Here is a 17,492-nt window from a genome sequence, read left to right on the forward strand (position 1 = left end):
AATGACCAAACTCTTGGTATTTTCAGGGATATCTGATCTTACTGGTGATGGTTGGAGGTTACCTCATGTGGTAGGAAATGCTAAGGCGTACTGTTGGAGAGGTGGTTCTGAGGACTTAGGGGGCTACTACAAAGAGAGGACTAATCTGATTAGTGAAATCCGTTCTGGTAAAGAATCATCACTCATCTTTTTTCTGACGTGAATTCTTCCTACTGAAGCTTAAAGTCAAGAACAAGGAGATAGAGTTGAGGGGCCTCTCTTTAGGCATTCTCCTTTGGAATGCACCAGTTGAAACAGATCCTAGGGGCTAACACGGACTTTACCTGTTTTCCTAATCCAGCAGTGGAATAGATGCCCTTCAAAGTAGAGTTTCCTGTTGTCAGCTGTATTCAGGCAAAGGTTTGATGGCAAATCAGGAGGGAGTGGGGGAGATTGCATATTGGGTAACAGATTGGATGATATTGACTTTCAAGGTCCTTTTTAACTCTAAGATTATTTCACTTTAGGATCTGCATGACTCAAAATAATTTAATGTGAAGAAAAAATTAGTTTCTAGGTAAATCAAATGGTTATTAATACTGGTCTACTGATAAATGTTCACTCAGCTCTCTTATTCCAATAACATCTATAAATTGGCTGGGCACTTTCTCAGATTTTCTAAATCAATTGCTTGTTAGAGTTCCATTAATATTGTCCTTTCATCATTATTTAGATTCCTTTTTCTGCAGATTATCAAAGAATGAGGTATTGTCTTATAATCAAAGAAATGTATTTCTGATAATTTACATTTGGTTTTCACAAGTCACCTTTCACATTAGCATTTAATTCACCATTTTTCTTTTTCTTTTTTGCAGGGGAAGATTTGCCTTAAGCTAATATCTGTTGCCAATCTTCCTCTTTTTTCTTCCTTTTTCTCCCTAAAGCCCCAGCACAAAGTTGTATATAGTGGTAAACTCTTCTAGTTCTTCTGTGTGAGCTGCTGTCACAGCATGGCCACCGACAGACGAGTGTTGTGGCTCTGTGCCTGGGAAGCAAACCCAGGCCACCAAAGTGGAGCACACTGAACCCCAACTGCTAGGCCATCAGGGCTGGTTGGTTCTAATTCACCATTTTGCTATAGTAAACTTTCTAGTAATTATCCTAACTTGAATTTTACATTAAAAAAAAAGAAATCCATTTTATTTTTGAAATATAGTAAAAAATAAAGTACCTTTTCAATAGATTTTCTTTCTGAGACACTGAACATTGGAATGTCTAATGAAGAGTCACAGAGTACTTTTTTGTTATCATTTCTTGAAATTATTAATCCTTTAATACTATTGGATGAAGGATGGCTTGTTCAATATATACTGAGTCCACACTGGATCAAGGGAAAATTAAAACACAGATTCAATCCTCAGGGAGCTTCAGGCCAGTTGAGGAGAAAAGATGTGCACACACGAGACAATAGAACTCCGGGAGACCATTGTGCAGAGCACAAATAACCAGCTGAGGGGAGGGGAGAGATCAAAGCAGGCTTGATGATTCAAGGAGGCTTCTGGAGGAAGAGCTACTCAGCTGGGCGGACAAGGGAGGTAGGAGGTGGGTGAGAAAAGGAGCAGGAGGCAGGTGTTGCGTGGAAACACTATGAGGGAAGACGAAAAGCTCGGTGGCATTTGTGTTCATTTCCTAGGGCAGCTGTAACAATGCACCAGAAACTGGATAGCTTAAAGCAACAGAAATTTATTCTTTCACAGTTCCGGAGGTCAGAAATCTGAAATCAAGGTGTCAGCAGGACCAGGCTCTTTCTGAAGCCTCTAGGGGAAAATTATTCCATGCCTTTCTTCCAGCTTCTGATGTTTCTGGCGATCCTTGGCACTTCTTGGCTTGTAGACGCGTCACTCCAATCTCCGTCTCTGTCATCACATGGCATTCTCCCTGTTTCTTCATGTTGTCTTCCATCTGTGCATATGTATCTCTGTATTTCTTCTCCTTTTCTTATAAGGACAGCAGAAATGTTAGATGAAGGGCTCACTCTACTCTAGTATGACCTCATCTTAACTTACATCTTAATTACCTTTGCAGAGACTCTATTTCCAAATAAGGTCACACTTACACATTCCAGTGGTTAAGATTTCAGCATATCTTTCTGGGGGACACAATTCAACCCATAGCAGCATCTATAGGGGTTAGTTAGGAAGTATCAGACCAGCCCTGAATACTGAGCTGAGGTCTTCAGATATAGGCATTGGGAGCCCCTGAAGAGTTCTAAATGCCTGTGCAGAGGAGGGGGGCATGCTGAAAGCATCGAGGGATATTAATGATTTAAATGAATTTGGGGAGAGGGAAGCAAGACGTGGAGTAGTGTGTATAGTATGATGGAGTTTGTATTTAAAAAGTGACATAGGGGCCAGCCCAATGGGGTAGTGGTTATATCAATGCATTCTGCTTTGGTGGCCTGGGGTTTGCGCATTTGGATCCTGGGCACAGACCTACACACTGACCATCAAGCCATGCTGTGGCAACGTCCCACATGTGAAATAGAGAAGGATTGGCACAGATGTTAGCTCAGGGCCAATCTTCCTCAAGCAAAAAAGAGGAAGATTGGCAACAGATGCTAGCTCAGGGCCAATGTTCCCTCCTCCCCTGCCCAAAAACCCCCCCAAAAGTGAAATAACCTTATATATGTAGAGACTATTTCCGGAAGAATCCAAAACCTAATCATAGTAATTTCCTTTGGAAAGAGGAACCTTGGGGCCTTTGGGATGGGAGCAGGATTCTAGACAATTTCTCCTATCTAATCTATTTAATTGCTTTTTCTTTTTTTTTTTCTTACTGTGGACCCATATTGCTTATACAATAAGTAGCTTAAAAAAAAAGTAAAACCAAAAATACACTTAAGGCATTTTATTATATAAAGTAACCTTGAAGTCAATTAATAAAAAATTGTAATATTGTCAGTAGAGAACGAATGTATTTGTTCTCTAGATTTAAATTTCTTTATACTGAGTTTTCTAGACCAGGCAACTCCTGTGTCAATGGACCTGCCCAGTGTTAGCAAGTAGAAATATCCAGTTGGCCTGGGTGTTTGGATGCTGATGTTCTGTTCAAGCCCACTTTTCTGGCGTCCTTGTTGCTTTAGGTGTTTTCCTCCTGCTTTAAAGTTTAAAGTTATGCTCTATTCCTCACAGAGTGAAAGACAAGACTAATTATACTGCCAGTACTACTGAGACAGTAGGGCGACCTTGGCCCATATGCTAAAGGACCCGGGACCTAAAGAACAACTTGACACATCTATTTTCAGACCTCCAGTGACTTCCATGGACACAGAGAGGTGGCAGGTGTGTGCTGATGGCTTCTCATTGGCAGTGGTCAGTGGGAGAGGTAGACATGGCAGGTGGATGAGGTCACCGAAAGGAAACCTGGCCCAGAGGAGAAATGTAGACCAAAATTGCATCTGCCAAAGGTGGGTGATGAAAACTGCTGTTCCTACTATGCCTTTAGTATAACTCTTGCCTCCAGGACAGCACATTCAAAGAGACCAGCATTAATAATTACGGGGACTTGTTTCCCCAGAGCCAGCCCCAGTGGTCTAGTGGTTAAGATCCAGTGCTCTCACCACCGAGGCCCAGGGTTCATTTCCCTGTCAGGGAACCACACCACCCGTCTGTTGGTTGTCAGACTGTGTTGGCCGCATGTTGCTGTGATGCTGAAAGCTATGCCACAGGTATTTCAAATACCAGCAGGGTCACTCACAGTGGACAGGTTTCAGCAGAGCTTCCAGACTCAGACAGACTAGGAAAAAGGACCTGGCCACCCACTTCTGAAAAAATTGGCCCTGAAAACCCTGTGAATAACAGCAGAGCATTGTCTGATAGAGCTCCAGAGGGTGAGAGGATGGAGCAAAAAGATCGGGTAGGGTTCCGCTTTGCTGTACACAGAGTTGCCAGGAGTTGGAATCCACTCAATGACACAAACAAAAAAAAGGTTTCTCCACATGGGACACGCTTGTCATTTTATCAGGGTTTTCCAGAACATTGCTACCAAACAAGATAATATTGTAAAAATCTAGTTCTCGGCCTTCATAATCTCTTGGCAGCTTATAGGATGGCAGCACTTGAAACAGGGGAAGTGAAAGTTAGGCAGAAAATTTACGTTGTTTCTAATGCCTTCTATTCAAAGAAGCTCCGAGTACACTAAGCAAAGTACTCCTGCTCTTGAAGTTTGGGCCTCCCTGGGCATCCAGAGCTTTGAGGCTGTGCTGCTAGGAAATGTGAGAGGCTTACAGCCTGGAATTGATCAATTAAATTCAACACACTTGCTGAGCACCAGTCATGGACCAGGGACGGGGGAAGATAAATGAGGCATGGTTCTCAGTCTCTGGTGGGCAAGACAGACATACACAAAAAATACAGGCCTACAATCCCTTATTCACATTTCTGAAACCCCAAAACCACACGAAATTGAATTCTTTTTCCCATAACTCATCTGGTAGCAAAACTTGAACTGATGTGAGTCTATTTATATATATATATATCTCCTGTATTTATCCCACTTAAGGTGAATCCTCATATGTTTTGCTTAAGAAAGATTAATGGGATGTTGCCCCAGATCCCACTGGGGATGTTATATAACGTTATTGATTATACACCAGATTTCTTTTCTAAAATCCAAAAAGTTTTGAGTTCTAAAACACATCTGGCACCAAGGGCTTGGGCTTCGGGTCTGTGGATGCGTCATTGTTCACAGACTCTGTCCCAGGAGGAGACCTTGCTGCTGTGGCACCTGCTATCTTCTAGGACAAAGACTCAGGCTGCACAGTCTCTGCTTATTGTGAAGAACTTTTGTAAGTAGCAGCCTTAACCCAACTTTCTCTAGAACCAGACTTTTCTACCTTACCAATTAGGATCCTACGGTTTCCCTAGACTTTTTGAATAATTTTCTTTCCTCACCAAAAGTGTTACCTTGCCAAGGACTTATTCCCTTTTCCTATTAGAGAGATTAATTCCTCCCAAGTTTCTCCTTATAAGTATTGTTTAATCCTGGTACCGTTCGATTGTTTCTTTCAGAGCTCTAATTAGTCTGTGTCGCACTTAAGCTGCAGGGGACTCCACTTGAAATATTGGGTATAGTGGCACCCAGGAGTCTGCCTCCAAAACAAGGAGACTCTCGTCTTCAGATAAAATAACCTTCTGCCGTCTTGATGTAAATGTTTAAAAGTAGTGTTCATTCTCCTTCCTTTCATCCTCCCCTCTTTTTCCCTGTAGATGGACAATGGCTTGTTTAAAGTTTAACCTTAACAGGCACCAAGTTCTCTTTCTTTGGGACTATAAAAGCAAGCTCATATGAGAATGTCCCGGGGTGCCCAATTCTATCGTGTGCGTGGGACAGAACTTTGAGGAAGCTGAGATGGGGGACACCCCCTTTAGTGTTTCTCTGACATCTAAGACGTATGTCACTCACTGGAGGTGTGGGGGCCTCTTGAAGGAGCTTGACGTTTTTCTTTTAATCTACAGCATTGAATTCAGATACTTCTTGTAGAGTGGACACTTGCTTGGTCCAGAGGAGGACACAGGACTCAAGGAATAGGTCCCTGATGGACTCATCCTACAGGGATCAAGAGAAGAACAGGAAGCCTTTAGGTTTCTGGGAAACATCCAGGAATGAAAAACCAGGATTCAAAGCAGCAAATAAATTTGTATAATTTTTTGTTAATATTGTCTGTTTCCCACCCACAGCACTTAGGAAGAAAGCTGGTAAAAAGAAAAAAAAAAAAAGCAGTGATTATTTTTAGGGATAGCAAGTGAGAGTCCCTTTGTTATTTGAAATCCTCTTCCCTCTCCACGCTGCTTAAAAAATTCACCCCAAAATGCAATTCGTCATAGAAAATTTAGAAAATACATCTCCGTTACAGAAGAAAAGAAAAATCCTATTATCTTGCTGTGTGGAGATGACTTTGATCATTTCTAAGCCTATTTTTAAACTTTAATGTATAAGTAACAGACTATATATTTAAGTGTGCACTTACATAGAGTGTGTGTCTGTGCATGAAGCATGAGGCTCTATCCACAATTTTGTAAAGGCTTTTAAATTTAAAAATATATCATGTGCATCTCTTCATCTTTTAATAAACTTACTCTGATCTCATCATTTTACCTGATCCTACTATTCAAGGAAACGAGCCTTAAAAAAATAGTGGGTGGTGGGGTTCTGGAGAGGAGTGGTGTCAAGGAAAAATTGCACCCGACAGAGTTAAAGAGGCAAGGAAGACTGTATTCAAACCTATTGCAGTAGGGGAGAGAGACTGAACCCAACTCCACTCAAACAGAGGGTGGCAGGGCTTGTAAGTGTTAGAGGGAGCTAGTGGAAAAGTCCCGGAGGACATCAGAGAGGAGCGTGGTCTATGTGATGAGGTCGGCAGTGTTCGCTAATTGGCACTTATTGAAGTTAGACTCCTATCCTCTCACGGGGGCTGGGAGACAAGAGTGGTGGTGTCTTCCTTGATGATGACATTTGAAAGGGCTGATTCCCTGATCCTCGAGAGAGAAAGACATTCCTGCGTTGTAAAACTGATAACAGGTTGGGAGAAGATTTACATCTCCAAGGGGCAGAGAAATAATTTATAATCGCAAGTTTTCTAAAGTAAGTGTTAAGAAAAGGGGGGTCAGGGTGCCATAGGAAGAAACTGTGGAAACTTTAGTCAGGCTGAGGGGGACATTAAGGCCATCTTGGTCAGTGGAAAGCAGTGGCAAGCAGGCCGAGACTCTGGTGGCTTGTGGGAAGGAGAGATTTCTGCAGGACCTGGTCAGCGAGGGCTCAACCATGACCTCCCCTGCGTCCAGAGGAGTGGAAGTAAGTAAGCAGGTAGCTTAGCGAATTTCATAAACTGCATTTGCATTAGTTTGTAAAGAAGAAACCCATTTGTATCTCTTCCCAAAAGAGAGGGATGGTTTAGCCCATAACGGACTTTCAGAATCCAGGCCTTTCTACTCCAGTAGTCTTTTAGCAGAGTAATTTGTCCTGTTGTGAAAATTAATTTCTGAACTTGAAACAAGATGCTAAGTGATTTTTCAGCACAGAGGATGATTATTTTAGATGTGGAGGGACTAATGGAAAACAAGGGGTTCTTTCAGTGTTTCATGTTTAGGACTAATGAGACTCAAGAAAACGAGTTATCTGGTCACTGACTGTTACCAGCTGTGACTTTTCCTCGGGAAGCTGCTCAGAGGCACACGGTGTGTGTTCATCTATAACTCCCACTTCATAAGACTGTATTGTTTAGCACAACCTCTTCAAGGTTCATTGCTGTTGCAGCATATGACAGGAGTTCCTTCTTTTTTTTTTTTTGTGAGAAAACTTTGCCCTGTTAACATTCATTGCCAATCCTCCTCTTTTTTCTCTTGAGTAAGATGAGCCCTGAGCTAACATTTGTGCCAATCTCCCTCTATTTTTTGTACCTGGGATGCCTCCACAGCCTGGCTGACGAGCGGAGTAGGTCCGCACCTGGGATCCGAACCTGCAAACCTGGGCCACCGAAGCGGAACGTGCAGAAATTTAACCTCTTGGCCATGGGGCTGGCCCTCTGGATTTCCTTCTGTTTTAAGGCTGAATAATATTCCATATATGTATAGACCACATTTGCTTTGTCCCTTCATCTGTCGATGGACATTTATGTTGTTTCCACCTCTTGGCTATCGTGACGGATGCTGCCGTGGACCTGGGAGTGCAGATCCTGTTTTCAATTCTTTTGAATAAATACTCAGATTTGGGATTGCTGGCAAGAAACTGGAAAATAGCACAGGAGGCTGATGAATAGCTTTTAAAATCATTTTAAGTTTTGCCCCTACAACAAGTAGTTTCTGATCAAAATACTCCTGCTCAGCAGAAAAGGACTCATAGGGATTTCATGAAATAACATGTAAGATAGAGGAAAAGATTTTGTATTGAGAGAAAATAAATGTTTTAAATTTTGGGTAATTTCCTTTCCTTCCTCCCCAGCCTTGTCCAGTGGGAGGCACTGTAGTTGTGTGGAAAGAGGAACGCTTCAGGGTTTGGATTTCTGCAGGGTCTGGGCTTCAAGGGTGCCTGGTCCCCTAAATTTGTTCGTAAAATGTGTGCATGGAGCAGTCTTTAGCTGTCACCAGATTCTCAGAGAAGTCTGTGGCCAGGAGCTAAGAACCAGCTTTAAAGACTGGCTGTCCAGCCTTAGGTAAACTGCTTCACCTTGAAGACTCAGTTTCCTCATCTAAGCACGTCTTTCAGGGGATGATAACGTACATCTCACAGGTTTGGTATAATGGTTAAGTAAGACGAGAACGTACAGAGCTCTGGCATTTGGAGGCTTAAGAATTATTTCTTTTCCTTTCTCCAGCCTGTCTCTGGAGAATTGGGGAATAGTGGGTTCTGCTCTGAGCTCACCGTAAGAAATGTTTAGGCCAAGCAGTTTCAAAGTTATAGGAAGAAGAATCCCCGATAATTTTGAACTGAATACCCTTTGCTGCCATGATCGCTTAACCAGAGACAGCAACAGAAGCCCTGCAGAAGTACCTGCCGCAGGGAGTGGTCCTGGGAGGCATTTACTCAACTTCAGTGCAGGGAAGATGCGGGGCACACAGACACAGAGGCCCCGCTCTCAAAGACCCTTAAACTGGGGCACTCCTCACACATGCTGATGAAGGACACTGGGGGCTGCGAGAGTCCACTGAGCCCCCTAGGGGAGGCAGCAGCCAATTATTGCTTAGTTTAGACTGCAGACAAAGCTTGTCTGTGTATTTTATGAGCGTGAGCTTAGTTTTGTTGTTGAGTCTCAGAGGGGAGCTAATTAAAGATGTTAAATGACCAAGTAATATGAATCTTCATAACAGTCGAAGGAGATCTGAGTGCAATTCCCCCTTAGAAAGAAAGGTCTCTAATAAATCCCTATTGGGATCCTCAAATTTCCCCTTTTTAGCTAAATCACTGGTTAGGTAAGATTGTAAATATGAAATCATAAAGAGACAATCTGGTGGTTGGTTTGATTTTTTTCTTTCCCTTCCAGTTATTTTGCATCTCAGGTAACCAACCAGCACTTGATGATGCAAAGAGGATGCTGCGTCTTTTGCTTCCTGTTTACCTGGGAGGAGGTGTGAAATGAAGTGCTAACGGCAGGGCACTGGAGAAAGTTTCAGTGGTAATGTAAGTGCAAACTCAGATGGTGGAAAGGCAGAGCGAGCTTTTTGTGTTATAGATTCCTCCTCCCTCAAGATTTAACTGGACTGTGTTATCAATATTACATATAGTTTTAAATTTTATTTTATGTATATAAAATTATATATATGTCATCTATATATAATAAAATTAAAAACTGCTGCCTTCTCCCATCAAGCCACATTCTGGTTTGAAGCCTTTCGGGAAATCACCCCCCATAAAGATAGGAAAGGGAATGAATTTGCATGTGGTTAGGGAACCAGTCGGGGTAGTTCTTTAAACAGGCTCACAAGTTGACACACATTTTTTCTATCTCGATTGCTGGCAGGTGTTTCTTGAGGAGGAAAAGCTTTCACCTGACGCATTTCCTTGCCTGGATTTGAGTCACACTGTGCTATCTTAAACCGCCCTGGTGAGTTGATAGTGTGTTGTCACCGAGCAGAATTTCCAGTTTCTTCAGAGGTTGGCTACTGTCCAGATGCTCATTGAATAGAGACACCTGGGATGCTTTTACCTCATTAGAAGGAGAATGAATCCATCTCGGAGTCTCCTAAGGCGCAGTCACTAAACTAATGATTTTTTTCTGAGGTAGTAGACAAAAGCTAAAATTTTGGAACTTTTTAGCACTGAAATATTCTTTAGCCTTTCCCCAACAAAGAGTCTGCAATTATAAATAAATCATTTGTTAATCTTAAAAGGGTAGTTAATTTCATCTGGAAACATCCTCTGGCAACTCATTTGTGTTTGATATTCTCCCAGGATCTCCACAGATTCTGATCACAGGCTGTGTTTATGAACTTTCTTTACAAAAAGCAGCCTAGAGCTGAACAATTAAGATTTTAATTTTACGGGCAACTTGATTGCTCTCCTTCACTTAAAAAATTTAATAAATGCCTAGATTGAAGAGAAATATTATTAACCTTTTCTTTGTTTATCAGACACGCGTAGCACACTTGGAAAAACTCATGTAATGTTATAGTTTGGCTTATTTTATTGTTATGCATTGTGAATTTCCCTATAATTTTACTGATAGTGGTTTGAATACAGCAGGTGCACAGGATTTCTTAGAAACGTATTCTAGTACATACCAGTATTTATTGCATTTTTGATCTTATTACAGTATCACAATTATTTTTCACTAAAAAATTTTTTTATGACAGGTTCAGTGAGATATAATTCACCTACCATACAATTCACTAATTTAAAGTGTACAAGTCAATAGTTTTTAGTATATTCACAGATGTGCAACCATCAACACTATCCAATTTTAGACCATTTTTATCATCCCCAAAAGAAACCCTGTACTTAAGAGCTGTCACTCTTCATTTCCCTCCAAACTCACCAAACCCTAGGCGACCACTAATCTACTTTCTATCTCTTTAGATTTGCCTATTCTGGACATTTCACATAAACGTAGTCATATAATATATGGTTGGTTGTGACTGCTTCCTTCACTTAGTAAAATGTTTTCAGGGTTATCCACATTGTGGCATGTATCAATACTTCATTTCTTTTTATTGGCAAATAATATTCCATTTTATGCATGTATCACATTCTCTTGATTGATTCATCAGTTGATGGACATTTAATTTGTTTTCATTTTTTGGCTATTATGAATAATACTGTTATAAACATTTGTGTATAACTTTTTATGTGGACATATTTTTCATTTCTCTTGGGTATATATCTAGGAGTGGAACTTTTGGGTCATATGGTAACTCTAAGTTTAACTTTTTGAGGTGATGCCAGATGGTTTTCCAAAGTGATGGCACCACTTAAAATACCAGTGGCCGCATATGCAAGTTCTAATTTCTCCACGTGCTCACCAACACTTGTTATTATCTGCCTTTTTGATTATAGCCATCCTTGTGGGTGTGAAATGGTATCTCATTGGGTTTTGATTTGTATTTCCCTGATGGCTAATATATGGTGAACATTGTTTCATATGCTCATTGGTCATTTGTATATCTTCTTTGGAGGAATGTCTTTCCAATCCTTTGCCCAACTATTAACTGGGTTGCTTGTCTTTTTTTATAATTGAGTTGTAAGAGTTCTTTATATAATCTAGACATGTCTCATTAGATATATGACTTGCAAATAGCTTCTCCCATTCACTGGTTGTCTTTCCATTTTCTTGATGGTGTTCTTTGAAGCACAAAAGTTTAAAATTTTGACAATGCAATTTATCTATTTTTTCTTTTGTTGCTTGTGCTTTTGGTATTTCATTTTAATGTACCATAGAGATCATGCTATGGGGAATTATCTTAGAAGAAATAACTTCTTGGTTGTGTAATAATTAACTCCCACTTGTGTGGGGGTTCAAAATAGACCTATCTTTAGCACTAAGTGAAAGTGAAAATGTGATGTAGCTGATGCTTGTTTTCAGCCTCCCCTTTCTGCACTTTACTGATGCAGAAAGTGTGCTTTCTGCACCTGCCCATTAGTAGAGGGCTCTGATGTCCCACATCACATTCCTTGCCGGCTGCTGATTTCAGCCATGGCTGCCGGGGTCAGTTCCATGTGATGTCATGTGCCCTGAAAGTACATAGCACCCACTTAAGGTGGTGTCTTAAGTCTTTCCACTTTCTGCTCCAGGGCCTTCTCCTATGGGTACAGAAGCCTACAAGTACAGTCAGAAGAACAGAGGAGTTATTGCCCTGGGGTTGTCATCCAATAGGGCATGGGAGCCTATGGATAATTGTTCAACATCCCTTCCTTTAGACAGAAACAGCTCTGGGAAGTGAGACAACCTCAGTAGAACTGAGCCCTCTGCTTATATTTACTGCCTCATCACTCTCCTGCTGCCTTATTTCCGCACCTGGGAGAGGCTCTTGACTAAGTTATCTGCCATCTTGTCCTTCCCTCAGGCTTTGCTTTTGAGAGAACCTAAATTGAGTTGTCCTTGATGGATTCCCCTCATCCTGCCTCTGGGATCCTGTGCTCTCCTTCAGTTCCTGAGCCTCCTCTGCAGAATCCTGTTGGGAATTAATCCATGTCTTCCCTGAGTTTCCCTGTTTCAATAAATCCTCCGTATACTGTATCTAATTTCTTCTGAATTGAGGTGGGTGGTTGTAAAGCTAACCTGGTAGAAAAATTTTTGTTAAGGAATGTGCTACTAATAGTGTCACATTTATACCTCTGGGAGCATTTACATTTTAAAGAGAAACTTTGATGACTTTCCTCTAAGCAGGAATTCCTGAGAGTAGATGGAGGGAGCTGTTCTAATGAGAACAACTTCTCCCACCTTCTCAGATCACATCCTGAAGGTGATTGTCTTCTCTCACCCATGAGACAATCTTGTGTTGGCCATTTCCCCAACTTATATTGTGTTGTATCTCTACTGCAGACAATGGTTAAATTATAAATGTTATATCTAAGTGTGGACTTAAGATAATGAATTAATGTAATGAATTAAGTTGCATTGAAAGAAACATAAATGTGGGAATGTTTTGATGACCAGAAGAGAGCAGATGTTACTGCAAGGCTCCAGGAAGAGACTGGAGCAGGTACAATAAGGAAAAGGTTAAAGCTAGAAACAAGAAACAGTAAGGGATAAAATACACAAAGGACTGGACAAAAGCAGTCACTTGGAACACATCCTTGGGGAGGTAAATTCTGTAATAAAGGTTTGTTGAATAAATTAATGCATGAATAGACAATTTTTCCTTTCACATCAGGAAAGAATATACATGTGTCATGTTTACCACGGTCCTTGTAACATGGTGTGCTGATTTCAAAAGTACATCTACAAATTCTTTGCTACTCCTCCGTTCAAGAGTTGGAGACTAATTCCCCTTCCCTGAGTATGGGCTAGATTTAGTGACTTGCCTCTAAGGAATAGATTGAAATGCAAGTGATGGTGTGCAACTTTGGAGAACAGGTCATACAAAGGCACTGTGGCTTCTGCCTTGCTTACGCCTCTCAAATTGTTCCCTTGGGGGAAGTCAGTGGCCATGTTGCTCTATGGAGAGGCCCACCTGGTGAGGAACTTAAGCCTCCCAACAAGAGCCACGTGCTTGAGCTTGGAAGCTTTCTGATTACTGCAGCCTGCATGTCTCCCCACCAACAGGCTGACTCCAGCCTCATGATAGTCCCTGAGCCAGAAGGATCTAAGTGAACTCCTTCGGAATTCCTGACCCTCCGAAACTGGGAGAGATAATAAATACTTGTTTTAAACTGTTAAGCTGCTAGATTTTAGGGTAATTTGTACAATAGATAAGTTTTAATTAGTAATTTGTACAACAAGAATAGATTAATATACAGGGCACAACCTCAATGGTAGTGGTGGTAGTGGTTGTGATGATAATGATGATGATGATGATGATGATAATGATGAAGATGAAGATCTTGGCGATGGAAGAGGAGGAGGAAGGTGGTGGTATTAGCCCAAAACAAGTATTACTCCCTGTTTGGGAGAAGAGACAAATCTTTCTTATAAACCCTTTTCATAATTTTTTCTTCGGCTTTTGTCCGAACTATGAGACAGAGAGTGCTGTGATGTCGCTTCAGCGGTGTGCTCTTGCTGGCGACTGGAAAAGCTTTATTTGTTTTTGGCTGTGCTGCATTCTCCCCTGGGACCCTGACTCTGTGACACTTTATGAGAGGATACACGCAGTGATGTTTCACTTCATACAGAGCTCTGCCTCGGTGTCAAGAGAAATGGTCTTTCACTCTCTTTGTGAAAGTACAAGGCTCTGAGCAGTGTTAGTCTTACCAAAATTACATGTCTAGGACAAAATTCAGATGCAATCTAGAGATATGTGCTTGCTTATGCATAAATGACTGCTATAACTTCTGACATCTTCAGGCTTTAAAATGGAGATGAGAACAATTTGGGTTCTGCTGGTCACTCACCTTGGATTGATGAGCTGTGGAGGATCACGTAATGGTAATGGTAATGATAGTAATAGCTACTATGTGTAGGCCAGCCACTTCATGTGAACATATACATCATCTGCTATGCTCATCACAACCCTGATTACTGAGAAGACTGAGTTTCAAAGAAGTTAATTAACCCAATGTCACCAGTAGCGATGAGGCTGGGCTTCAAACCCAGTTCTGATGATCTCCAAAGAATGACTTCTCTCCACTGTACCACACTGTACCCTTTCTTGCTACACAAACATTGACAACTTTAAGAAGATAAATGCTTGTATCCAGTTTATGGAACTATTTGCAATTGATGGTACAAATATAAAAGTTTGATTTTTCTTCAATATCTGTTTTTGTTATGCTCTGTTCAATCGCCTTTCCCCAGCTGTAAATGAGATTTGGGGCAGCAATATAGCTTTCTGATCACTCTTGGTTATTAAGAGATTTCAGTCTGTGGTAGGCAGCTCCTAAAATGGCTCCCATGTTAGAGAGACCCACGTGGCAAGGAACAGAGGTGGCCTCTGGTCAACAGCCAGGGAGAGGGAACTGAATCCTGCCAACAATCACATGAATGAGCTTGGAATTGAATCCTTTCCTAGTGGAACCACGAGATGATTCAGCCCCAGCTGCCATCTTGATTGTAGCCTGAAGAGGAGGACCCACCTAAGTTGTACCCAGATTCTTGCCTCATAGAAACTGTGAGATAAATGTCTGTTGTTTTAAGCCACTAAATCTGTTTTTCAGCAAAAGATGACTAATATAGTTTGATCCAGTTTAAAGTTTCAATGTGACATCCAATTTAATGTTCATTTCCTCTCCTCGTCCCCTCTCCTTTCTGGCTATGGCTCAGAGACTTGCAGGACCTGCTCTTTCATCCCTTCCCTGACCCGTGCCATTTCAGTTCCTGCCTCCCCTGGGTTGGGGCTGGGTGGAGAGATGGAAAGACACAAGGATCTCTTACTTGACTGGTGCCTTTGTCCTCTCTGCTCTTGCTGCTTTTCTGGCTTTGTTGAAATGCCTGTTGGACAAGGTTCACATAATAGCTCTCCTCTGGTAAGTATGTGTGGTTGAGTTCTCTGTAGAACCCTTTGGAGCTTCCCCCAGTGTCTTGGTCTTTTCTGTTTCTGCCTACACAGTTTCCATCCCAGATAGTCCTCTCCACAGGTTCTTACTGTTGGAATCACCTGTCAGTGGGATCTTGAATGGGTACCTGCAAAGTGGCTCAAGTCCAGCTACCTTCAGCTGTGTCCTTTTCCACTGTCCCTTTGCCACCAGCGTTCTTTGCCCTGCTGTTCCCTCCTATTAGGATTGCTAGATTTGGTAAGTAAAAAACACAGGATGGCAGTTAAATTTGAATTTCAGGTAAACAATGCATTATTTTGTAGCATAAGTAAGTCTCATGCATCCTGTATTTTATCTGGCAAGTCTACCCCCATGCTTTTGCATTTTTCACAAACAACATACAGAGGAGAGGTCAGCAGGGCCATTGTCCAACAAGGGGATGAAATGCTAATATCTCTCTGGTAGTCAGGTAGAATGATTTGCTTGGTTAGCTCCTTGCTTGACTTGAGATGAGGAGCACGGGGAAAGGAGGGAAAAAAACGCATCATGAATAGTGCATTCCATTGGCTTGTCTTTCCAATGGTTCCTTCATTCTCACGTTTGCATTTGTAGGCTAAGAGAGAGATGGGCAGCGAATTTTTCTGAGAGTGTTCTGTGGGAGTGTCTGGCCCCAATAGTGTGTTATGTGATGCTTTCTTGGACTCAGCTTGGGGTGGCAGGCCTCAAATCTGGGAAAAGAGGAAAAACTGCCTTTCATATTCTGTGCAAATTACAGCATAGCTACATCGGGGCAATCCTAGATTGTCTCTTCCGTAGTTGTGATTTAACTTGCTCTTGTTATCCTAAGTCATCACTTACATTTCAACAGCATATGGACTTGGAATTTGTCAGAGTTTCTATGTGGTGAACAATGAATAAAATCATTTTATGAAATGAATGATGAAAATGAAAGCTCATTTAGCTTTCCTCCCTTTTCATTGTTTAAATATTTTGAAATATTCTTTCCTTGATGCCTTTTTGTGAACTTGGATCTCCATTAAGACATCTGTTCTTGAGTTGGTGAGATATTGTTAAGCTCTGATGTAACTGAAGTTCTCTATTATGTGGTTTCACATCTCTTCCTAAATTCCCTAAATTCGTTGCTGATGCTCTTTGCTAGCAGTGTTGCCGAGCACTTACCCAGATCCCCCAAATTGGACCTGGTACTCATTTCCCCAGTGACTGCCCACAGCTCAAGCTCAGACCCTTCTAGCAAATGGCCCTGGACCACAGGAACTGCCTCATGCAGGGTTATGCCCCACCTCAGGGTAGGGACATTCCATGTAAGTCACTAGTGGAGGCTGAGGGGGAGGTGCAGGAGGAGGCGTGGGACAAACACCCTGCCACTCTGGGCATTTTTGGGACAATTTCATCTTCGTTTCAGAGTCCTTCTCTCAGGTTTATTTGCATCCTTTATTGCAATCTTATTGCCAAAATTCTTTTTTTTGTTAAAAATGTGTTTTATACTAAAATTTCCCTCAAAACTAGTTTGGAAATCACAACAGGATTAAATTCCAAATATTTCTCTTTAAAATGTTTTTTCCTAGGTATTTTCTCAAAACGAGCTTGAAAACGTATTTATTATATGCTTAAATTCCACATTTTCTTGTAAAAACATTGTTTTCTACCATATTTTTACTCAAAAGTTGCTTGGAAACTTCATTTCATTTTTATCCCAGCAGGCTTTCTGTACTTTTCTGTTAAGAATTTCTTTTATTAGATTTTTCCTAAAAATTAGCTTGGAAACATGGCTTTTCATCACAACAGGCTTAAATTGTCTAGTTTTCAGCAGAATTTAAGCTCATTTTGATAAAAATCATTTTTCCAAGCTGAATCTGAGGAAAAAAATCTTGTATCTTTTCAAGAGAAAAGTGTTCAATTGAAGAACTTTGTGATAATCATGTTTCCAAGGTAGTCAAAGATCCATCCTTTGATACTAAGACTGAGAGATTATTTCTCTTCCTAGTGTATGTTTTTGATAATCATTTACAAATACGTTTCATATTTACAAATAGATTCAGTTCATCATGTTTTGTGTATTGATGTCTAACGTTATTCATGCCACTACATCTGTCAGAAGGCTTGATGGTCCTTCGATGAAATGCTTACAATCTAGCTGTCTTGTCCCCAATCTTGCCTTGTCCTCCCCCTCCCAATAATATCCTCTGTCCTACACAGATGACCTGGTGATGTCATCCTCTGATTTAAATTCTTCATGAGTTTTCCATCATCAAGAAAGCAGTTTTTAAACTATGTTCTGCAGGGCTCCTGGGTTCCGTGGAGGCGTTCGGAGGCGGTTGTCGAGGTCTGGGGTAAGCACATGGGGAGTCTGAGTTACAGGGGCTCCAAGCCCC

The 17,492-nt window shown here is 41.3% G+C and overlaps 1 long non-coding RNA gene across 1 annotated transcript in view; it reads left to right on the top strand.

Annotated features, from left to right (window-relative positions):
- LOC111768677 (uncharacterized) overlaps window positions 1-14,381 on the top strand; it is a 39,696-nt gene extending 25,315 nt beyond the window's left edge. The window contains exons 2-4 of the long non-coding RNA XR_002801150.2: window positions 9,017-9,153; window positions 9,494-9,577; window positions 12,033-14,381. This is a non-coding gene — a long non-coding RNA (uncharacterized lncRNA). The remainder of the gene's footprint in view (window positions 1-9,016; window positions 9,154-9,493; window positions 9,578-12,032) is intronic.
- The last annotated feature ends 3,111 nt before the right edge of the window (window positions 14,382-17,492 follow it).

This window comes from Equus caballus, chromosome 17, assembly GCF_041296265.1.
Source record: "Equus caballus isolate H_3958 breed thoroughbred chromosome 17, TB-T2T, whole genome shotgun sequence".
In the NCBI taxonomy this organism is placed as follows: Eukaryota; Metazoa; Chordata; class Mammalia; order Perissodactyla; family Equidae; genus Equus; species Equus caballus.